At 43.7% G+C, this 25690-nt stretch overlaps 1 protein-coding gene across 4 annotated transcripts in view; it reads right to left on the reverse strand.

The window, feature by feature from the left end:
* ssbp4 (single stranded DNA binding protein 4) overlaps window positions 1–25690 on the reverse strand; it is a 391987-nt gene that overhangs the window by 173247 nt on the left and 193050 nt on the right. Inside the window, exon 1 of one of the 4 annotated variants that reach the window (XM_061888821.1) lies at window positions 25535–25617. The exons of the other annotated variants lie outside the window; for them this stretch is intronic. The gene's annotated coding sequence lies outside the window, so the exon portion shown is untranslated. Of the gene's footprint in view, window positions 1–25534; window positions 25618–25690 lie in introns of those variants that run through there. 4 annotated transcript variants of the gene reach the window in all.

The following is a 25690-nucleotide window of genomic DNA, read 5'->3' on the forward strand; positions in this document are numbered from 1 at the left end:
CGGATAAATCTGAGCTGACATTGCTCAACACGATAAGTAATAAATAATTCCACTTGTAATCACAGTGTTAAAAATGAAGTTCAAAATATAAAACATTTGCATGCTTTTTTATGTTCAATAAGTTGCATTAATGGTAAGAAGTAATTTATTTATTATTGGTTAGTGTGGGGCTTGCCCTCCTGGGGGTTATTCAGACCACCAAGAGCCTGTTTTAGGGTAAAAATATTGTTTTATTTCATTTAATTTTTCTCTCAGTTGCTTTCCAGCAATTGTCTTTTTCTCTTTCGTCCTCATTCGCGCTCTGGCTCCAGCCCCAACCCTGTCTCTCCTCCTGGCTGCTGCTTATAACAGAGCGACAGGTGATTAGATAACAAGGCCCAGGTGGGCTATCTACGCACCTGTCGCTGATTTCGAGGCCGGTCCTGGCAACATCCTGCTTTGCTGCAGGCCTGCAGGTCACGCCCCCGTCCACAGTTAGCTTCAGAATAACAATGTTATTATAAAGAATAAGAGACCTATTATACTCTGGAAATGTTGGTCTTACTTAAAAATGCACGTGTTTAGTTGTGTTCAGTGTTAAAAAAACATGTTATATGGCTCTTAGGGAAATACATTTTGAAATATTTGGCTTCTTGGCTCTCTCAGCCAAAAAGGTTCCCAACCCCTGGTCTAGCCTTAGACTGATATATTTGTACTCCCCCCCCCCCCCTCTCCTAAATTCACCCTTTTCTCATCTTTTTAAGGAGCGCTGTAAGTATCTGATCCGTCGGCGGTCTCGTCCCCCCCGTAACGTATGCCTGCTCTTAGCGGGACTGTGCCGAAAATGTCATTTCAGTTCTGATGTGTCTTGTACATGTTGGAATGGACAAATAAAGGATTTCTTCACTTTCTTCTTCTTATGTCAACAAATCATGAGAGATTTTGACAAACCTTGTGAGACTTCAGCTCAGTGAGCAGTTTAACACACAATGGGTGTCAAAAGTCTGGCCGAGGGGGAAGTTCTGGTCAGTCATGCTCTACTTTAGAATGTCATAGTATATGTTGGAATTCATGTTTCCCCTCAGTGAACCGCGGCTCCAGAGTACTCATGCAGCCCCAGAACGTGACGCTACAGTCATGCTTTACTGAAGACAAGAACACAATTATCTTGGTTCTCACTTAGATTCCGCATAGGACTTCATGGAATGGGTTTCCATGGCCGAGCAGCTGCATCTAAGCCATACATCACCAAGTCCAGTGCCAAGCGGGGGATGCAGTGGTGTAAAGCACGTCGCCACTGGACTCTAGAGCAGTGGAGACACCTTCTCTGGACTGATGAGTCACGCTTTTCCATCTGGAAATCCGATGGACGAGTCGGGGTTTGGAGGTTGCCAGGAAAGCGCTACATTTCGGACTGCATTGTGCCGAGTGTGGAATTTGGTAGAGGAGGAATTATAGTGTGTGGTTGTTTTTCAGGAGTTGGGCTTGGCCCCTTTGTTTCAGTGAAATTAACTTTGAATGCTCCAGGAAACCAAAACATTTTGGACAATTCTATGTGCGGAGGGGGGCGTGGCCTGCGGGCCTGCCGCGGAACGGGGTGTTGCCAGGACCGGCGTCGAAGACAGCGACAGGTGCGTCGATGGCCCAGGTGGGCATTGTTATCTAATCACCTGTCGCCGTTATTAGCAGCAGTCGTGAAGAGATGAGCAGTTGGAGTTGGAGGTGCTGCTGAGCGGACGCAGGGGAGAAAGACAGTTTGCTGGAAAGCAAAAGACTGTGCACTATTATATGACAATAAAACAGTGTTATACCGGGAATTTCTGGCTCTCCCGGTAGTGTGTGGTGGTCTGAAGAACCCACTAGAGGGCAACTTCTACACTATGCTCCCAACCTTGTGGGAACAGTTTGGAGCGAGCCCCTTCCTCTTCCAACATGACTGTGCACCAGTGCACAAAGCAAGGTCCATAAAGACATGAATGACAGAGCCTGGTGTGGATGCACTTGACTGGCCTGCACAGAGTCCTGACCTGAACCCGATATAACACCTTTGGGATGAATTAGAACGGAAACTGAGAGCCAGGCCTTCTCGACCAACATCAGTGTGTGACCTCACCAATGCACTTTTGGAAGAATGGTCGAGAATTCCTATAAACACACTCCACAACCTTGTGGACAGCCTTCCCAGAAGAGTTGAAGCTGTAATAGCTGCAAAAGGTGAACCGACGTCATACTGAACATAGGGTTAGGAAATAATACATTCCTATGATTGGCTCGTACAGTGAGACAAAATCCTAGAACCTTAGACGTTCCGCCGTTCATCCTTTACCTGCCTCCCTCAGTCCACGTCTGTCAAACATGAATCCAGAGGCACGCGCTGAGTCAAGATCGAATGTTTTAAACCACAATGAAGCTGCGGGCAACCGAATCATAAACAATATTTGATCTTCTGCTTCTGTCACTTGCAGACTTCCAGCACACACACACACACACACACACACACACACACACACACACACACACACACACACACACACACACACACACACACACACACACACACACACACTCACACACTCACACACACACACTCACACACTCACACACTCACACACTCACACACTCTTGTTCTTGTTACCGTCTTGAGACCTGAGAAAAATGCCTAACTCTTTAGGACCACCCTTTCTAGATATATAAAGATGTGTATTTACAACATTAGTAATATAAACATACTATGCAAAAAAAAAAAAAAACTTGTTGTGAAAAATGAGTTGAAATTTAACGAGAAAAAGGTCACAATGTCACAAGAAAAACTTTGAATTTTGGCAGCATTATAACAAAAGACATAACTTTACACAATGCAAGTCAAAATTGTACAAGAAAATCTGAACATTTGTGCAACATTATGATAAAAGTTGGATTTATACTCGATAACAGTCGCAATTTACAAGAAAAGCTTAAAATTTGGGCAATTTTATGAAAAGAGTTGTAATTTTACTCGACAAAAATCACAATTTTATAAGAAACTTAAAAATGTTGGCTATATTATGAAAACAATCACAATTTTACATGGCAGAACTATGACAAAAGTCATTATTTTACTCAAAAAAATTCACTATTTTACAACAAAAACAATAAAATGGGCAATATTGTGACAAAAGTCAGAATTTTATACGACAAATGTCTCCATTTTGCATTAAAAAGTAATACTTTTGCATAAAAAGTAATGATTTTATGAGAAAATATTGCAATATTACAGAAACAGGAAGAATATGAGAAACTGTTCCCAATTTTATAAGAAAAAAGTCGCCTCATCGTGAGAAAAAGACTGATTTTAGTTATTTATTTTTTTTGTTTTGTAATTGGTTTTAATCGTCAATATTTACTTAGAGTTATTACAGTATGTCTCTATATACATATTTATTTATTTAAAACAAAAAAATATTTGGGCAGAAAGGAGCGTATGTTAGGGCAGCACGGTGGAACAGTGTGTATTGAGTTCAATCTTGGGCTTGGGATCTTTTTGTGTGGAGTTTGCATGTTCTCCACGTGACTACATGGGTTCCCCCCGGGTACTCCGGCTTCCTCCCACCTCCAAAGACAAGCACCTGGGGATAGGTTGATTGGCAACACTAAATTGGCCCTAGTGTGTGAATTTGAGTGTGAATGTTGTCTGTCGATCTGTGTTGGTGTGAGGACTTTGACTTGGATTTGTTTTGCTTCTTCGGCGCAGAGGGAATTTGAGACGAGCCAGGCATGAATGTGAGTACATGATACATTTATCTACAAACTAAATACAAAAAGGCAAAACAAAGGGCGCGCTCAGTGGCGGATAATAATCTTTACTAAACTCCAAACAAAACAGCACTATGGCATGACTATATACAAATAAAACAAAATATACTATCAATGGTACAAAACAAACCAAAAAAAACTTGCACAGAGGCATAAATATAAACAAGTTCTTACGTGGCATGGTCAAATCAATATTCAGCGTGGCAAGGCAAGGTAGGTGTGTGGTCATAGTAAGTAAGCAAGCAGGTAGCAGGTAAGGTACAAAGTTCCCAGGCCGAGGAACAGAAAATAAATGACTTGAATAGTGACTATGATGATGAGAAACAGGTGTGGGGCTGAGGACAGGGGCGTGACTTGGGGACCAGGTGGAAACTAATGAATAACTATGGAAACAAACAAAACCAGGAAGTGCAAAACGGGAAACAAGAGTCGAAAAACTAAACATAAACATGATCAAACATAAAACTGATTTACAGGCATGACAGTTGGCCCTGTAATGAGGTGGCGACTTGTCCAGGGTGTAGCCACCTTCAGCCCGAATGTAGCTTAGATAGGCTCCAACACCCCCTACTACCCCAAAAAGGGAAAAGTTGTAGAAAATGGATGGATGGATGTATGGCCAAATGGGGCGAATTTCAATTTCTTACACACTTGTTATTTCATATGTTGACCCGAGGGGTAGCACTTTTAAAGAAAAATCCCACCCTCGTTTTGATGGATTTCACCACCAGGGGTGCAAATGAGACATTCTCTAATAGATGCAATGGCATCCGTATTGGGACCATGATTTCGGCCCTAACATGTTCAACGGTCCTCATATGGAAGGTACTTTTCCTTGTTGATGTCTCAAGACGGGTAGAAATACAACAACACACACACACACATACACACACAGCTTGAGGGCAGCACTCCTGTAGATAAAGGTGTACACACACACACACACACACACACACACACACACACACACACACACACACACACACACACATGAAAGGTAGAGTAAACAAGCACACACAGACAAAGACATGCACGGGACAAAGTGTGTATCGAAAGGGGAGGAGGGAAACTGGAAAGACTGACGGAAAAGATGGAGAAATGCCGCTTGTGTGTAGGCAGCACTTAAAGCGACGGCGGCCAAGAAGAGGATATCGCCTTGCCAACTCCCTCCCTCTTTCTCGGTCCCACTCTCTCTCTCTCTCTTTCTTTCCTTCCCTCCCTCATCTCTCCATCACTCCCCCCCCAAAAAAGAAGCATACTCTGCTTACATTATAGATATTATTATTCCAGCATGTCGTCATGTCGCCCCCGCTTCTCTCCTTCCCCCGAGCGAAAAAGCGGGCACTGCTGGCACCCGGCCAGATTACCCAATCAATCTCCTGTGTGAGCGAGGGAAGGAACGAGGGTGTGTGGGGGGGTGGAGGCGGTAGTGGCGGGAAACGATGCGGAGAGGAGGGAGGGAAGAAAAGGCAGAGCAGCAGGGGGGCTGGAGGATAGCGGAGGGTGAAAAAGACCTGAGCAAGAAAAAAAAAATGGTTTAGTAAATTCTGCAAAAAAAAAAAAAAGGAAGAAGAGCACCTGGAGCAGGAACCTATACGCAGAGAAAGCACACACACGCACACACACACACACACACACACACACACACACACACACACACACACACACACACACACACACACACACACACACACACACACACACACACACAAAGGTTGGGCCATCAAGCTTGTTTACAGAGTGTTGCTCCTCCCCGCCGTGCCACCTGTTACTGTGGTACAGCCTGACAAATGTTTAACCCTCCCAAAGAATCTCCTGGCAACGACACACAAGCACAGCACACCTCCATCCATCCTATTATTTTTTTTTTGTGTGTGTAGCGGTTCACATAGCTGACTTTCGTGCAACTGAGGTGATAGTTGGTTGAGTCACACTGGACTAACTACTCTTCTTAGAAACATAGATCACTGTGTGAGTCACACTGGACTAATGACACTTCTAGAAATATAAATCACTGTGTGAGTCAAGTTAAAGTTAAGGTACCACAGATAGTCACCCACATTACTCTTTGCGTTTGACCCATACCTTGTTCCATCCCCTGGGAGGTGAGGGGAGCAGTGAGAAGCAGCGGTGGCCGCGCTAGGGGAATTATATTGGTGATTTAACCCCCAATTCCAACCCTTGATGCTGAGTGCCAAGCAGGGAGGTAACGAGTCCCATTTTTATCGTCTTTGGTGTGACTCGGCCGGGGTTTGAACTCACGACCTACCGATCTCATGGCGGACGGACATTCTAACCACAGGGACCGCTGAGCAGGCTCGAAAGCTGAAATTTCGAAAAATATCCCAAAAAGCACGCTATTAGTGAGTGTGTTGTGTATGCCCTACTAAGACTGTGTGCTAGTAAGGTTGTAAATACTGTATAGAGCAGGCTAACCCATGTGGTTCCTGTGGATGTGAACACAAATTGTAAATACTGCAGTGACTAAATAACATAGCGACTGAATCAGACATGGTCTGTTGGTATAACTCGGCCGGGGTTTGAACTCACGATCTACAGATCTCAGGGCGGACACTCTAACCACAAGCAGGGTTTCCCACACATTCATTTATTTGTGGTGGCCCACCACAAAAGAATTAAGTCTGCCCCAAAAAAAGATAAAAAATTCACTCGACCGCTCATAAAAGCAATAGGACTCTGTCTGTGAATGGAGCATATGTAAATATTATATAAATATGTATATGAATATATACATAAAGTGTTGTAATTATATTCCAACTCCGCGTTCTTCTTGCTCATCGCTGCCGCTAACATCTCCTGTTTGAGAATACCTTGGCTGCGCGGTGCGATACAATAATGGAGAACGTAAGTTTGCCAACGTTGTTCACCAGCAGGAGGGTACGTTTCTGCTAACACGTCAAACATGCTAACTCCTTTGAAGCGTCACCACCGCATTCAAGCAGCCTCTCCTCGGCGAGTCAGCCAGGGCTGAAGCAATGACAAATGTTTTTATAGCAGCAGATTTAAGACCATCCATCCATCCATTTTCTACCACTTGTCCCTTTCGGAGTTGCAGGGGGTTGCTGTATTGCATTAAAAAATAGATTTTGACCCACTTCTATGGTGGAAGAACAATAAGCCCATATATCGTCTTATTGTTGATGAACGTGGACCCTGACTTAAACAAGTTGAAAAATGTATTGGGGTGTTTGCATTTGGTGGTCAATTGTACGGAATATGTACTGTACTGCGCAATCTCCTAATAAAAGTCTTAATCAATCATTCAATCAAAAAAAGCACTTAATATGTAGAAAGGTTTTTGTTAAGAAACCATTCTGAGCCTTATCTTATTAGTTTTTATTTTGTATATGTTGACCACATTACCCTTGGCAATGGACCCTGTGTGTATATGTATTTTATGCCATTGTTTACAAATTTGGTAAATACATAACCAAAAAATTTATATTTTGTTGTTTTCTTACTGTACCGAAAATGAAGCAAACCGTGACCTCTAAACCAAGGTATGTACCGAACCGAAATTTTTATGCACCATTACAACCCTAATATATATATATATATATATATATATATATATATATATATATATATATATATATAGTACTTATAAATAGGAGGAGACCTAGATTAGGCAAAAATCCAATATTCCTTACTGTGGCTTTCATAAATTATTACTTCATGATTGGATTCCACAAACGCAAATAAGATTGGATGTAATCTGTCTATTTTTAGACACAAACACATCATATTTTGCCCCTTTTTGCACCTCATCACGTCCATTCCTAAGCGTCCGCCATGTCATTGACGCACTCGCGCCACCGATATTTGCGACGCTCTGCAATGCGGTGAACTCGGATTGGCACCGATCGCAGATGTTCGGGGTCGAGACCTCCGACTGAGCCCAGGCAAAACGTCTGCAACAACAAGACTGAGCGCGTCTCTTCCTGAAAGACTGTTTGTCTGTGATTATAATTGTGTGCATGTGTGTGTGTGTGTGTGTGTGTGTGTGTGAGACGCGGTGGGGAACACAGAGCGTCATTCTTCTGCATGCTTTAGCGTGTGTCTGTGTGTGTGTGTGTGTGTGTGTGTTATTCATGCCATCTTTTAATCATTCGTATTGAGTGAGCGAAGACGTAATCAAACGCAATTCCTTAACAAAGTGCTTTTGAAGAATTCCAGAGAAGAGGGCGACAATGCCTACAATCTCTGTTGGGAATCGAACGTGATTAAACGCTAAAAACGAAGCAGACAGACAGAAAGACAACAACACTTAAGGGAGACAGGAGAGGGCCACTTCAATGAGTTTTACCGAGGTGCGGGTCTTTGAAGCGCTGGGTGAAACCATACGTGTGCTCCACAAGTGTGTGGCGTGCACACAAGTGGTAGCATGACGAGCTTCCTAGGGGTGAATCCGCCCCGGCGAGCCAGCTCGCCACAGGCCTGCGATACCGGGAGTAGGTCCAGGGCTCCAATCCTATCGCATTCCCCTGGATTAGCCGTCAAACCCATCCCCAGATTTGAGGATTAGCGCTTTATACGCCATTATCTTCCTGAAACTGGAGGGTCCGCGATGTCGACACAGAAAGCGTGCCAGTAGGGCAGCGTCGAGTAAGATGTGGCGAGCCAACACTGTTGCTAACGCTGTTGCTTAGCAACAAATTTTACTATGCGCTGACAATGTATTTGTTTGTGTAAGATAAGTCTTCTACCCCTAAACCTGCTGTGTTAGTTTGTGCAGTTATTTTTCGCGACAAAGGCACGACACTGTAATTAAACCCCAAAGAGCGTCCCGTTTAGAGAGAGTAGCACCATGTTTGGTACCGCGGACGTGGGCGACTGTGCCCGCAAGCGTACAATTGAGTCGCACTGACGTTAGTTTTCCGGAGGAAATAAACCAAAATAATAAGTCTAAGTATAGTTCTAAATTAGGGTCAAACGGTATACTGGTATTAATATAGTACCGCGATACTAATGAATCATATTCGGTACTATACCGTTTCTAAAAAAGACCTGTCCCCGCCCCACTTTTTTTTTTATTGGAATGACGGCGCGTCGTCACGTTGTGACATTGCTGGTTCCCGAGCAGAGGAGCATGTTCGGCAGCACACAATCACAGAGTACTCACAAGTAGACCCAGTGTGTAGACAGAACAGGACGCAATTTGGCTTGAAAACTAACGATAAAGGTGAAAGAAGAGGTGCTTTAAGACATTGTTTGCTAGCTAGTGACTAACGTCCATCCACAGTCGGCGGTGTTTTAGCTACTTCTAAATCACTAATCCTCGCCTCCATGGCAACAAAGTTTCTTACAAGTATCATCAGGAATAGCTAAACATGCTTCACTAAACACTGTAGGTCACCGGCGTCACAATGTAAACAAACGCCATTGGTGAATCTACACCTAACATCCACTGTAATGATACCAAGTACAGGAGCGTATCCAGTCAATCAATCAATCAATCAATGTTTATTTATACAGCCCCAAATCACAAATGTCTCAAAGGACTGCACAAATCATTACGACTACAACATCCTCGGAAGAACCCACAAAAGGGCAAGGAAAACTCACACCCAGTGGGCAGGGAGAATTCACATCCAGTGGGACGCCAGTCGGTACTACTATGATTACATCGATATTTTTGACATCACAAAATCTTTTTTCCATCCATCCATCCATTTTCTTCCACTTATCTGAGGTCTAAGCAATGAAGCCCAGACTTTCTTCTCCCCAGCCACTTCGTCGAGGCTAGGCATTCCCATGCCAGCCGGGAGACATAGTCTTCCCAACGTGTCCTGGGTCTTCACCTTGGCCTCCTACTGGTCGGACCTGCCCTAAACACCTCCCTAGGGAGGCGTTCGGGTGGCCTCCTTACCAGATGCCCGAACCACCTCATCTGGCTCATCTCAATGTAGAGGAGCAGCGGCTTTACTCTGACTTCCTCCCGGATGACAGAGCTTCTCACCCTATCTCTAAGGGAGAGCCCCGCCACCTGGCGGAAGGAAACTCATTTCAGCCGCTTGTACCCGTGATCTTGTCGTTTTGGTCATAACCCAAAGCTGATGACCGTACCAAAAAGTAATATTTTGGTTTCATCTGACCACATGACATTCTCCCAATCCTCTGCTGCATCATCCATGTGCTCTCTGGCAAACTTCAGACGGGCCTGGATATGCACTGGCTTAAGCAGGGGCACACGTCCGGCACTGCAGGATTTGACTCCCTGTCGGCGTAGTGTGTTACTGATGGTAACCTTTGTTAATTTGGTCCCAGCTCTCTGCACTTCATTCACCAGGTCCCCCCGTGTGGTTCTGGGATTTTTGCTCACCGTTCTCATGATAATTTTGACCACACGGATGAGATCTTGCGTGGAGCCCCAGATCGAGGGAGACGGGAACGTAGATCGACCGGTATATTGAGAGCTTTACCTTCCAGCTCAGCTCCTTCTTCGCCACAACTGATCGATACAGCGTCCGCATTACTGAAGACGCCGCACCGATCCGCCTGTCGATCTCACGATCCACTCTTCCCTCACTCGTGAACAAGACTCCGAGGTACTTGAACTCCTCCATTTGGGGCGGGAGATGGCCCTCCACCCTTTCCCGGGCGAGAACTTTGTGGACGCCGTTTGCTGCTCCACACGCTGTAAGTCTTTGCTGTCATCCAGCATTCTGTTTTTGTTTACTTTGCAACCAGTTCAGTTTTACTTTCGTTTTGCATAGCCTTCCCTAAGCTTCAATGCCTTTTCTTAGCGGCACTCGCCTTTTGTTTATTTGCGGTTTAAGCAGACCTATGTAAGCGTCAATATATACCTTGATGTTGCAGAAAAAAGACCATATGTTTTTTTAACCGATTTCCGAACTCTAAAAGGGTGAATTTGGCGATTTAAACGCCTTTCAATTGTTTGCCTGTCGGAGCGATGACCTTTCACCCGTGACGTCACATCAAGTCAAATCAGCTCTGTTATTTTCCGTTTTTTCGACTGTTTTCCAGTTGCTTGGAGACATCATGCCTTGTCGGTGTGTTTTCGAAGGGTGTAACAACACCAACAGAGACGGAATCAAGTTGCAACAGTGGTCAAAAGATGCGAAAGTCCCTCGTTTGTTCTACACACTTTACCGACGACAGCTATGATCCGACAGAAATGGCAAGAATGTGTGGATATTCTGCGACAGTCAAAGCAGATGCATTTCTAACGATAAAGTCAACGAAATCACAAAAGTGAGTTTTGTTGATGTTATTGACTTATGTGGAGTGTGCTAATCAGACATATTTGGTCACGGCATGACTGCAAGCTAATTGATGCTAACATGCTATTTAGGATAGCTGTATGTACATATTGCATCATTATGCCTAATTTGTAGCTATATTTGCATCAAGCCTTTCCCTCCACCCACATTTAATGCCAAACAAACACATACCAATCGTTGGTTAGAAGGCGATCGCCGAATTCGTCTGCGCTTCTTCCTGTGCCGCTGTCTGTCGTGATATGGCTCAAAAGCTTCGGTTTCTTCTTTAATTTCGTTTTCGGTACCTACCTCTACACTCCAACCATCGTTTTTAATACATGCGTAATCTGTTGAATCGCTTACGCCGCTGAAATCCGAGTCTGAATCCGAGCTACTATGCTATGCCTTTCCGTACTATCCGCCATGTTTGTTTCTGGTGGCTTCACGCAGTGACTTCTCAGGACATAGCGATGGTGTAAATCAGGGACTTTGAAGCCGTTTTTCGGGATATTGCGTGATGGGTAAAATTTTGAGAAAAACTTCGAAAACTGATTTTTATTGGTTTTAACCATTCAGAAATTGTGATAATGTTCCCTTTTAAGCATTCGACACCTTTTTACCTGCACGCTGTCGTCTGCGTATTGTGATTACGGCAAACCATGTTCCCGACATCTACAGAGCAATCAATTACCTGCTGCCACCTACTGATATGGAAGAGTACAACATGGTTACTCTGCCGAGCTCTAGACAAGACACCGACACTCAACAATCGCACATTTGCAGATTATTTTACTGGTTTGCAAAAAATATATTTTTAACCCAAATAGGCAAAATTCCATATTCTGCCACGGCACACCAGACCTTATCTCACGGCGCAGTGGTTGAAAAACACTGATCTAGCTTGTGTGCTTAGCTGTTGTGTTGCTGCTAGTCGTCTATTGCCCAACCCTTATTGTGTAGGAGCTTGCATCACCTGTATTATACGTATGCTCGCATGTCTTTAAAAAACATTTGGCGCACAATCCATAGGGAGCGCCACAAATGTGACATCAAGTCATGCTGCACACAACTTTCTATTTCACCAAAATAAGTCAAAAAATAATCGCGGGCAAACAAATCAATTCCGATTAATCATGACCGCATTCCAAACGTCGCTCTTCCTGCAGAGTGTGTGTGTGTGTGTGTGTGTGCATGTGCGACTCATGGGAGTTGTGTTGTTTTCCACTCCTGTGATCCGGAGGGACCGAGGGAGCCGTTATCAGCAAAAGGGGGATGGGGGGGGTTGGGGTGGCCACAGCTTTGAACGGGCCGCTCGGTCTACGGGGACACGGGAGTTAATCAGAGGCAGACAGACCCTTCTTCACCCAGGGGATTCACACCGAGTCGACCCTAACAGTTTCCTTCTGCACCACACAAACGCTCACAGCAGGTACGGCAACAGTCGCGCGAGCTTTCTATTTACACACACTGACGATTGACTCTTTTTGGTTAGAGGTCTAGGCCAGGGGTCGGCAACCCAAAACGTTAAAAGAGCCATATTGGACCAAAAATACAACAAAACAATCGGTCAGGAGTACCAAAAAATGTAAAGCCTTGTATAAGTGTTATAATGAAGACAACACAAAATGTAAGTGTCTATATTAGCTATAATAGCCTACTATCAAAATGACTATGTGTCGCAGGCTGATGCAAATCTTCGTTGACAGAAATGTTGAAATGTAATATTTATTCTACACATTCTTATAACATTGGAAAACATTAGTAAAACGGGTGTATTAAATCCGGGAAATTACTGGCTTAGAACGGCCACAGGTATAAATGTGTGTGTCCGAGTTTAAGGAAACGGCAGAAACGGTTACAATCTTTGCAAGTTCGGTAACATTTGCTGTGGTCTGGAACAACATGGCACACAAAAAACTATGATAAATGCAGCCAATATTACATACAGATAATGTGTCATGAGACGTGCACAACTAATTGATATACACAGAGGACATAAGTCAGAGGTGTCAAACTCAAATACAGAGTGGGCCAAAATTTAAAACTGAACAAAGCCGCGGGCCAAGGTTGAACAAATTAACCTTTTAATAGGGACCCAAACAAGTTTTGCATTGAATATCAAACAAGCAAGGCTTATGTAGCTTTATAGTCACATATAAAATCGAGTTTCAAATTATAATAATGAGTAAAAAATATCAACGGTATATCAAATAAAATGTCAAAAATTGTGGGAGCGGGGTTTGGTGGTAGCGGGGGTGTATATTGTAGCGTCCCGGAAGAGTTAGTGCTGCAAGGGTTTCTGGGTATTTCTTCTGTTGAGTTTATGTTGTGCTACGGTGCGGATGTTCTCCCGAAATGTGTTTGTCATTGTTGTTTGGTGTGGCTTCACAGTGTGGCGCATATTTGTAAAAGTGTTAAAGTCGTTTATACGGCCAACCTCAGTGTGACCCTTATGGCTGTTGATCAAGTATGCCTTGCATTCACTTGTGTGCGTTAAAGCAGCATATATTATGTGAGTGGACCGGCACGTTGTTTGTATGGCAGAAAAGCGGACGTGACGACAGGCTGTAAAGGACGATAAAGGAAGTGCCTTCAAGGCACGCCCCCAATATTGTTGTCCGGGTGGAAATCAGGAGAAATTCGGAAGAATGGTTGCCCCGGGAGATTTTCGGGAGAGGCACTGAACTTTGGGAGTCAAATCGTGAGGGTTGGCAAGTATGAGCATCAGCGGTGAATGCAGTGTTACAGAGGCATCACCGCTGTATAATACCGGCGGGCCAGTTCTAATCTTAATTTGATATTACCCAAAGGGCCAATTTGATATTACCTAAAGGGCCAAATGAAATTACACGGCAGGCCAAATTTGGCCCGCGGGCCAGAGTTTGACACCCATGACTTAAGTAAAGGAAATTAAAGTAGCTCAAATATAGCTACAAACGAGGCATAACGATGCAAAATGTACATATAGCTAGCCTAAATAGCATGTTAGCATCGATTAGCTTGCGTTCATGCACTGACCAAATATGCCTGATTAGCACTCCACACGGGTCAATCACATCAACAAAGCTCACCTTTGTGGATTCACGCACAGCATAAAACGTTTGATGGACAAATAGAGACAAAGGACGAGTGGCATAAAAAACGTCTTTCTGTGGCAGCGTCAAGGAAAGATGTACACGTACACAAACTACGGTGCGTTCAAGGACTTCCAAATACTCTCACCAGTGAAGCATTTTTGATATAAACAGTGGGATTTCTAACAATTAGGAAGGTTTGTGTCATGTTTGTTACGATCCGTTACTCGGATCTCCACATGTTGTTGTTTATTTTTCCATCTGTGTTTTCATTCTCCGTTCTGACCCGTTTACTTCCGGCTTTGTTCGTTTCCATGGTCACTTATTATTTCCACCTGCTAGTCTGGGTTCTCGCACACCTGTTCTTGTAATCACCACCCTTTATAAGCCAGCCTCTTCTGTTTATTCTTTCTGGGACTCTACTTTGCTCACATGCAACAAGTAACGTCAGGTATGTTTTTCTCGCTAGCTCATTAGCTAAGCCACCTTATTGTCATCTTTAGCTCACATGCTAATCATCTTTGTTTTTACTTTTTGTGCCATTGTGCCAAGTCTTAGTTCTTTATATTTCCTAGCTTTCACGCTAGCGTCTTTTGTTTCCCTTTTTATTAGCTTCAGTGTTTTTGTTCAGAGCTCACTTTTTGTTAATAAATTTGTTAGATCCTACCTTTGTTGTGTTCTTCGTTTGACGCATCATCGAGGGATGTTGAACCGGCGTTACAATGTTTGTCCTCCTCGAGCAGGGGTCGGGAACCTTTTTGGTCATCCTCGCTCAAATTAATGGGGAAATTGTCACTTTCCCGGTCCGAATAGCTCTTGCTGCTGGTGGCTCACATTATAAACAATGTGAGGAGCCCTACAACCCGTGACGTCACGCGCACATCGTCTGCTACTTCCGGTACATGCAAGGCTTTTTTATTAGCTACCAAAAGTTGTGAACTTTATCGTCGATGTTCTCTACTAAATCCTTTCAGCAAAAATATGGCAATATCGCGAAATGATCAAGTATGACACATAGAATGGACCTGCTATCCCCATTTAAATAAGAAAATCTCATTTCAGTAGGCCTTTAAACAGGACCCATCAGGATCAAGGGTGAAGTGTCTTGCTCAAGGACACAACGGACCTGATGAGGTAAGGAAGAAGGTGGGGATCGAACCAGGAATCCTCTGGTTGCTGGCACGGCCACTCTAGCAACAGCACCACGCCGTCCCCAATATAGTGAAGTGAAGTGAATTATATTTATATAGCGCTTTTCTCTAGTGACTCATAGCGCTTTACATCGTGAAACCCAATATCTATGTTACATTTAAACCAGTGTGGGGGGCACTGGGAGCAGGTGGGTAAAGTGTCTTGCTCAAGGACACAACGGCAGTGACTAGTATGGCGGAAGCGGTAATCGAACCTGCAACCCTCAAATTGCTGGCACGGCCACTCTACCAACCGAGCTATACAGTTTGCAGCAGCCAACGCTCTAACCTCGGCCTATAACTCCCTACCCAAGTCCAGAAGGTCAAGCAGCACCCTGTCCACTCGGTTTAATTCCAATAACAGCGTTGTCTTCGACCCAACTCTCTCCTTTGAGTCACACATTAAAAGCGTTACTAAAACGGCCTTCTTTCATTTCCGTAATATCGCTAAAATTCGCTCCATTCTGTCCACTAAAGACGCTGAGATCATTATCCATGCGTTTGTTACGTCTCGCCTCGATTACTGTAACGTATTATTTTCGGGTCTCCCCATGTCTAGCATTAAAAGATTACAGTTGGTACAAAATGCGGCTGCTAGACTTTTGACAAGAACAAGAAAGTTTGACCATATTACGCCTGTACTGGCTCACCTGCACTGGCTTCCTGTGCACTTAAGATGTGACTTTAAGGTTTTACTACTTACGTATAAAATACTACACGGTCTAGCTCCAGCCTATCTTGCCGATTGTATTGTACCATATGTCCCGGCAAGAAATCTGCGTTCAAAGGACTCCGGCTTATTAGTGATTCCCAAAGCCCAAAAAAAGTCTGCGGGCTATAGAGCGTTTTCCGTTCGGGCTCCAGTACTCTGGAATGCCCTCCCGGTAACAGTTCGAGATGCCACCTCAGTAGAAGCATTTAAGTCTCACCTTAAAACTCATTTGTATACTCTAGCCTTTAAATAGACTCCCTTTTTAGACCAGTTGATCTGCCGTTTCTTTTCTTTTTCTTCTATGTCCCACTCTCCTTTGTGGAGGGGGTCCGGTCCGATCCGGTGGCCATGTACTGCTTGCCTGTGTATCGGCTGGGGACATCTCTGCGTTGCTGATCCGCCTCCGCTTGGGATGGTTTCCTGCGGGCTCCGCTGTGGACGGGACTCTCGCTCCTGTGTTGGATCTGCTTTGGACTGGACTCTCGCGACTGTGTTGGATCCATTATGGATCACACTTTCACAGTATCATGTTAGACCCGCTCGATATCCATTGCTTTCCTCCTCTCCAAGGTTTTCATAGTCATCATTGTCACCGACGTCCCACTAGGTGTGAGTTTTCCTTGCCCTTATGTGGGCCTACCGAGGATGTCGTAGTGGTTTGTGCAGCCCTTTGAGACACTAGTGATTTAGGGCTATATACGTAAACATTGATTGATTGATTGATTGATTAAAGTTGGGCCTTCACTCACGGTCAGCCGGCCATTAAAGGGCTGAAGTGCAGGTATCCAGCTGGCCCACCTCTGGAGAAAGGTGTCGCAAATTATATGGTATTTAGATTAATTAGACAGAGTTGTCAGATTTAATTAACTACTAGGTTTAATTAACCATGTAATTAATCTTATGGTGGTCCAACACGTGCGCACGAATGCAGACACACACACGTCAGCAAGCCTTGACAGTTCGACAGACACACACACACACACACACACACACACACACACACACACACACACACACACACACACACACACACACACACACACACGTGTCAACAAATGTAATATGTTCGAGCTGACAAGTGCTCACCTTTGTGCTGTCAAAGCTCATGCAAGAGTTGGACAAAACGGGCTGCAAGCTAATCGTACCTGAATGGAATGTGTAAAAATAGCACCTGTAATGCACTTCAGGTAAAAAATAAATAAATAAATAAATAAAAAAAGGTTACCCACCCAGCAGGCAAATTTGGTAACACTTTAGTATGGGGGACATATTCACCATTAATTAGTTGCGTATTAACAGGTTAGGATTATGGTTGGGGTTGGAGCAGTGGTTCACAAATGGGGGTACGCGTACCCCTGGGGGTGCTTGAAGGTATGCCAAGGGGTACGGGAGATTTTTTTTTAAATATTCTAAAAAATAGCAACAATTCAAAAATCCTTTATAAATATATTTATTGAATAATACTTCAAGAAAATATGAATGAAAGTTCATAAACTGGGAAAAGAAATGCAACAATGCAATATTCATTGTTGACAGCTAGATTTTTTGTGGACATGTTCCATAAATATTGATGTTAAAGATTTCTCTTTTTGTGAAGAAATGTTTAGAATTAAGTTCATGAATCCAGATGGATCTCTATTACAATCCCCAAAGAGAGCACTTTTCTATGTGTAGAAATCTTTATTTATAATTAAATCACTTGTTTATTTTTCAACAACTTTTTAGTTATTTTTACATCTTTTTTTTTTCCAAATAGTTCAAGAAAGATCACTACAAATGAGCAATATTTTGCACTGTTATACAATTTAATAAATCAGAAACTGATGACATAGTGCTGTATTTTACTTCTTTATCTCTTTTTTCAACCAAAAATGCTTTGCTCTGATTAGGGGGTACTTGAATTAAAAACAATTTCACAGGGGGTACATCACTGAAAAAAGGTTAAGAACCACTGGGTTAGAGGGTTAGGGTTGAGACTAAGACTCTTTGTTAATGGCTACTGGTTGTATAATAAGGCCATGCAGAATAAAGTATTAATACGCACTAAATAAGGCATTAATAAGTATTTAATAACGACTATTTAAGAGCCAACATGTTAGATTAGATTATATCATATTAGATTATATCGTACTTTATTTATTCCTTCAGGAAAATTTAAATTTTCAGCTCAATCCCATTCAAGATCAAACATTACAGGGAGACAGAACAGGATCGCTGATGGGTCTGCCAGGCTTCCAGCGCCCCTTACAAAAAAAGATGAGATACAGGTAAACAAGTGGGGGGGAAGGGAGAAAAAAATAGAAGATGAAAATAAGATGAAATAAAATAAAAAAATCGGTCTAAGCCTGGGCCCTGGAGAAGGGGTCCAAACTGAGGCCAGGGGGAAAAAAACAACAACAACTCATAGCCATAGTACACATCCCTCTCACATGTGTGTAAGAGGGAAACATCAAAGAACACAAAGGACATTAAAAACATTAAAGACATATTACTATTACATATTACTAATTTGCATGTTAATAAGCAACTAATTAATGTCAATATGTTCCCCATACTAAAGTGTTACCGCAAATGTACATAAATTAATCTAATTACCAGTGTTGGAAGGATTTTGATACATTGTTTGGGGTTTCTATGACATTCTTGTAGTCATGGAGTCAATAACAACTTTATGTCATGACGAGGGGGTCGCAGCTTACTGCGAAGTTTGTTCTCCCGGGATGCAAACGGACTTTTCCGGACAAAGGTAGCAGGTAGGAACATATTTATTACTACTCTAACAACACAGGACAACATACAGGAACTAAAACAAAAGGAAAACGTGCCGATTGCACGAGAGGCTAAGGAACATAAAACGTAACGCAGGAAACCTATGCAGGAACCCAGGAAACACTTAGACTGAACTATGGACATAGAAAACGGGGCGGCATAGCTCGGTTGGTAGAGTGGCCGTGGCAGCAACTTTAGGGTTGCAGGTTCGATTCCCGCTTGTGCCATCCTAGTTACTGCCGTTATGTCCTTGGGCAAGACACTTTACCCACCTACTCCCAGTGCCACCCACACTGGTTTAAATGTAACTTAGATATTGGGTGTCACTATGTAAAGCGCTTTGAGTCACTTGAGAAAAGCGCTATATAAATACAATTCACTAATTCACAAAACAACTAAATAAACTATGGCATAGAACGAACTAAACTTATTGTGGCATGAATGAAGCAATGGCATGAAAAGAGCAATGTCGCCCGGCCGACAAACTGGCAAAAACAGGCTTAAATAATAGTCTCATAAATAGAGCAGGTGGGTGTCCGAACAACAGCGGCAGGGGAAAGTAGTGAGTCGCCATGGTAACTAAACAAGGGAGCGTAAACATGAACTAAAAGAGTCCAAAACTAACAAAAAAAATTACGAAAACATAATCCAGACCACAGATCATGACACGTTAGTTCTAAAACTTGGGCGTAACAAGTATTTTATTTTTTTTGCAACATATTCCCCAAAACAGTGTACACAATACACTGAAGAATAACAACAATGAAGAAGTCTAGCTCATGCTCATTAGTATTGTGGAAACCCATCCATCCATTTCCTACCGCTTATTCCCTTTGGGGTCACGGGGGGCGCTGGTGCCTATCTCTTAAATAGACCTCCTTTTTAGACCAGTTGATCTGCCGCTTCTTTTCTTTCTCCTATGTCCCCCCCTCCCTTGTGGAGGGGGTCCGGTCCGATGACCATGGATGAAGTACTGGCTGTCCAGAGTCGAGACCCAGGATGGACCGCTCGTCGGGACCCAGGATGGACCGCTCGCCTGTATCGGTTGGGGACATCTCTACGCTGCTGATCCGCCTCCGCTTGAGATGGTCTCCTGTGGATGGGACTCTCGCTGCTGTCTTGGATCCGCTTGAACTGAACTCTTTTTTTGTCCCATCCCGCCCCCTTGTTTACCTGTATCTCATCTTTTTTGTAAGGGGTGCTGGAAGCCGGCAGACCCGTCAGCGATCCTGTTCTGTCTCCCTGTAATGTTTGTCTAAACTTGAATGGGATTGTGCTGAAAATTTTAATTTTCCTGAAGGAACTCTCCTGACGGAATAAATAAAGTACTATCTAATCTAATCTAATCTGTGTTGGAGCCACTATGGATTGAACTTTCACAGTATCATGTTAGACCCGCTCGACATCCATTGCTTTCGGTGCCCTAGAGGGGGGGGGGGGGGGGGGTTGCCCACATCTGAGGTCCTCTCCAAGGTTTCTCATAGTCAGCATTGTCACTGGCGTCCCACTGGATGTGAATTCTCCCTGCCCACTGGGTGTGAGTTTTCCTTGCCCTTTTGTGGGTTCTTCCGAGGATATTGTAGTCGTAATGATTTGTACAGTCCTTTGAGACATTTGTGATTTGGGGCTATATAAATAAACATTGATTGATTGATTGATTTCAGCTACAATCGGGCGGAAGGCCGGGTACACCCTGGACAAGTCGCCACCTCATCGCAGTATTGTGGAAACAATTTTGCTAAACAGCCCTGTTACTAATGATAACAGCCACCTTGCATACTATGATAGGAATAACCAGAATTACTCAAAATAACCCAACAAGTCAAAGCACACAGGCTTGCAAAGTAGATTTGTTGTATAATTAATACCGTCCTCACCACCGGGGAAGGGGTGGCGCTTGTTTGGGAGAGTGGCCGTGCAGCAACCTTAGGGTTCCTGGTTCGATCCCCGGCTTCTACCTACCTAGTCACGTTCGTTGTGTCCTTGGGCAAGACACTTCACCCTTGCTCCTGATGGGTCGTGGTTAGGGGCTTGCATGGCAGCTCCCGCCATCAGTTTTTGTATGTGTGTGTGAATGGGTGAATGTGGAAATAGTGTCAAAGCGCTTTGAGTACCTTGAAGGTACAAGCGTAATGCTTGTATTTACCATTCACCATTTATAAACGGCAACCACCGTTGTGGCAGTCAAGAAGGCGCATGGACACAGGCTGTAGTCCGAATGATTGCAGAGCAGCATGAGTGCGGCCATTTTTCTGAATGAATGCACTTTTGTGAAGTGGAGCCCATTCATGTCGACTGCCCTCGGACTTCCTGACTGACCTCGACATCAGTGGTTGTTGACAAAACTGAAACAAGCATTGCTCATTTATTGACTTAGGTAGTAGTATGTTGACATGGATTTACGTGTGCAACCCATTTTTCAAAACGCTACCAATAAAAAAAATTAATTGGTGTTTTGTGGCAGTTTTTGTGGTTCAGAAACCAGGTCAACACTGGCACATTTTTACTTCAAGGCTGACTTTGCATTACAGGTTATAATTTACGAGACAGTGAATCCGTCCCGACTGGCGATTGGGTAAGCGCAACAAAGGCGAGGTAAACCATTAAGCGTGGCCACGTCCCCAAAAATATAATAAATAAAGAGTTCTAATTCTGCAGCACCTGCACTGAGCAAACTCGTCGAAAAGATGGCACCATACCACAAACAATAACAGACCTCTTTCCGTTTATGTTATGTTCTGCGGAAGTCAAAGTCAAGTACTCCGATTTAAGGTGTCCGTCCATCCATCCATTTTCAACCGCTTGTCCCGTTCGGGCTCGCGTGGGTGGCTAGAGCCTATCTCAGCTGCGTATGGGCGGAAGGCGGGGTACACCCTGAACAAGTCGCCACCTCATGGCACGGCCAACACGTATAGACAGATAACATCCTACATTCTAGGGACCATTTAGTGTTGCCAATCAACGTTTCCCCAGGTGCATGTATGCATTAAAATGCATGTTATAATCAGATCATTTTTTTCAGGGTCCATGTACACAGTAAAGTTCTAATCTGAATAATGATCATATTACTGTATTTTCCGGACCTTAGGGCGCATCGGATTATAAGGCGCACCGCTGATGAATTATCTATTTTGTGTCTTTCTTCATATATTAGCCACATTAAAGGGGTCATAATCAATCAATCAATCAATGTTTACTTATATAGCCCTAAATCACTAGTGTCTCAAAGGGCTGCACAAACCACCACGACATCCTCGGTAGGCCCACATAAGGGCAAGGAAAACTCACACCCAGTGGGACGTCGGTGACAATGATGACTATGAGAACCTTAGAGAGGAGGAAAGCAATGGATGTCGAGCGGGTCTAACATGATACTGTGAAAGTTCAATCCACAATGGATCCAACACAGTCGCGAGAGTCCAGTCCAAAGCGGATCCAACACAGCAGGGAGAGTCCTGTTCACAGCGGAGCCAGCAGGAAACCATCACAAGCGGAGGCGGATCAGCAGCGCAGAGATGTCCCCAGCCGATACACAGGCGAGCAGTACATGGCCACCGGATCGGACCGGACCCCCTCCACAAGGGAGAGTGGGACATAGAAGAAAAAGAAAAGAAACGGCAGATCAACTGGTCTAAAAAGGGAGTCTATTTAAAGGCTAGAGTATACAAATGAGTTTTAAGGTGAGACTTAAATGCTTCTACTGAGGTAGCATCTCGAACTGTTACCGGGAGGGCATTCCAGAGTACTGGAGCCCGAACGGAAAACGCTCTATAGCCCGCAGACTTTTTTTGGGCTTTGGGAATCACTAATAAGCCGGAGTCCTTTGAACGCAGATTTCTTGCCGGGACATATGGTACAATACAATCGGCAAGATAGGATGGAGCTAGACCGTGTAGTATTTTATACGTAAGTAGTAAAACCTTAAAGTCACATCTTAAGTGCACAGGAAGCCAGTGCAGGTGAGCCAGTACAGGCGTAATGTGATCAAACTTTCTTGTTCTTGTCAAAAGTCTAGCAGCCGCATTTTGTACCAACTGTAATCTTTTAATGCTAGACATGGGGAGACCCGAAAATAATACGTTAAAGTAGTCGAGACGAGACGTAACAAACGCATGGATAATGATCTCAGCGTCTTTAGTGGACAGAATGGAGCGAATTTTAGCGATATTACGGAGATGAAAGAAGGCCGTTTTAGTAACGCTTTTAATGTGTGCCTCAAAGGAGAGAGTTGGGTCGAAGGTAATACCCAGATTCTTTACCGTGTCGCCTTGTTTAATTATTTGGTTGTCAAATGTTAGAGTTGTATTATTAAATAGAGTTCGGTGTCTAGCAGGACCGATAATCAGCATTTCCGTTTTTTTGGCGTTGAGTTGCAAAAAGTTAGCGGACACCACCATTATTTTTTTCTAAATTGAAAATCCTTGTGGTCTACATAACATGTAATGGTGGTTCTTTGGACAAAATGTTGACTAGATTATGTTTTACAGACCATCTTCAAGCCGCTTTCTGATATTTACGTGGCTCACCTTCCGCAGCGTCTTCTCCCCGTCATCTTTGTTGTAGCGGTGTAGCGTGCAAGGACGGGAATGCAAGATGTGTCAAAAATGGAGCTAACTGTTTTAATGACATTCAGACTTTACTTCAATCAATAACGGAGCAGCATCTTCTCATCTGGACACAACAACACCGGAAATAGTCTGCTTTGCCAGTCCAAATGCATTCGCTGTTTTTCCGTAGTACTCCCTAGTCCACGGGAGCCCGCATTCTCGTTGTCTCCCCTTCAACAAATGGACAAAGTTTTTTGCTAGATAGAACCACAGCTGACCTGGACATTCGAAAGTTCTCTTGCTGTTCCTGTGGCACAACACACTCATTTGACAAGCATATCCCGCCAGGCTGCTGTTCTTCCAGGTCTTAACCAAAACCGTGTCATGTCTCGGTGATCATGTTTAGTTTGGCTATGTTCTGTTTGGTTTTTGCACTGTCGGTTCCTGTTTTTTCACTCCCTGTTTTGTTTCCATGATAACCCATTAGTTTTCACCTGTCCTCATGTCATGCACCTGATTCACTTGGACTCATGCACCTGTTGTCAATCCACCACATTCCTTTTTAAGCCTGTAGTTGCCAGGCAGTAAGCCTAACGACATCACCCTCTACACACACTTGTTATTAATGCTGATGATCCATGCAGCTCTTTTTCACGCTCGTTTCTTGTCACAGTAAGTGTTTTAGTTTTTTTGTCCATAGTTCTGCCTTTGTGCCAGTTTTTGTTTTCATAGCCAAGTTTTGCACCTCCTCTGCGAACTCAGTTTGTAAACGATCGATGAGTTTGTAGAAAGCTAAGAACCGGAGATTCAAGAAATACACGGCAGACTTACCCTTGTAAAAAAATTATCCCTTAAACCAGTGGGTCACAAATGGGGGTATGCGTACCCCTGGGGGTACTTGAAGGTATGGCAAGGGGTACGTGAGATTTTTTAAAAATATTCTAAAAATAGCAACAATTCAAAAATCCTTTATAAATATATTTATTGAATAATCAACAAAATATGAATGTAAGTTCATAAACTGTGAAAATAAATGTGACAATGCAATATTCAGTGTTGACAGCTAGATTTTTTGTAATGTTCCATAAATATTGATGTTAAAGATTTCTATTTTTGTGAAGAAATGTTTACAATTAAGTTCATGAATCCAGAAGGATCTCTATTACAATCCCCAAACAGGGCACTTTAAGTTGATGATTACTTCTATGTGTAGAAATCTTTATTTATAATTGAATCACTTGTTTATTTTTCAACAACTTTTTAGTTACTTTTATATCTTTTTTTCCAAATAGTTCAAGAAAGACCACTACAAATGAGCAATATTTTGCACTGTTATACAATTTAATAAATCAGAAACTGATGACATAGTGCTGTATTTTACTTCTTTATCTCTTTTTTTCAACCAAAAAAGCTTTGCTCTGATTAGGGGGTACTTGAATTTAAAAAATGTTCACAGGGGGTACATCACTGAAAAAAGGTTGAGAACCACTGCCTGACACGGAGCTTAGGCGTAATAATTATTAGTTTCAGGAGTTATACGGCTTGATGTAGACCGGGTCTAAGTGTGCGCAGTGTAAACATCTGATCAATGCAACACAAGCAGATTGAGCACCAAAGACAATCAATTGTAGTCCATTCATAAGACAATGTGGTGGGTGTGGGCGAGTATGAGAAAGAGAGAGAGGGGTTGAGGGGGGACCCTGTCATCTTCAGAAGATCAGTCAATGGGACCCAAGACCCCAACCTTTAATCGCTGCCATCCAGCCCCTGCGGCCATGGCGAGCAAAACCCCTTTGCCCAATGTGTGTATGCATTGTGCGTGCGCTAATGCGCTGGTGTGATCAGCCAGCTGCTTGGCGCGCCTTGACCTTTTACCCGGGGCTTGCGAGTGGACCAATAAAATAGCCGAGCCGCGGCGTGACCTTTCCATCAGAGGCCAACGCTTCCTCCCCAGACCCGAGGGGTTCAGAGGTCAGCGTTTGAGGAAGTGAAAAAGCGATAAACCGGTGAGCGGACTCTGCATCGGGACTTTTGAAACACTCAAAGGTGGATGGGAAATATCAACCCGAGGTATTCCCAGGCGATGCATATTTTACAGCATCCAGCGGCAGCAGACATGCTCAGACAGACATCCTCAAAAAAAACCAAACCGCAGAGAGAACAGGAGCTCGTGCCAAGGTAAGAGGTCGCAACTCGGGTGAGGTAGGAGGGATTGTTTTGGTTGACTCACATAATCGTGGAAAGCCTTGGCCTCGCTGGAATGTTCGCATGTCTCTCTCCGGTCCGGGGCGGCGCAGTAGAGATCCCAGAATACGCTGCGTGGACAAGACAAGGGACATGGTCAACACTCCACACGGGCTAATTGCCGCTCCAACGTAATCTAAGG

The sequence above is a fragment of the Nerophis ophidion genome, linkage group LG26 (assembly GCF_033978795.1).
Source record: "Nerophis ophidion isolate RoL-2023_Sa linkage group LG26, RoL_Noph_v1.0, whole genome shotgun sequence".
NCBI lineage: Eukaryota > Metazoa > Chordata > Actinopteri > Syngnathiformes > Syngnathidae > Nerophis > Nerophis ophidion.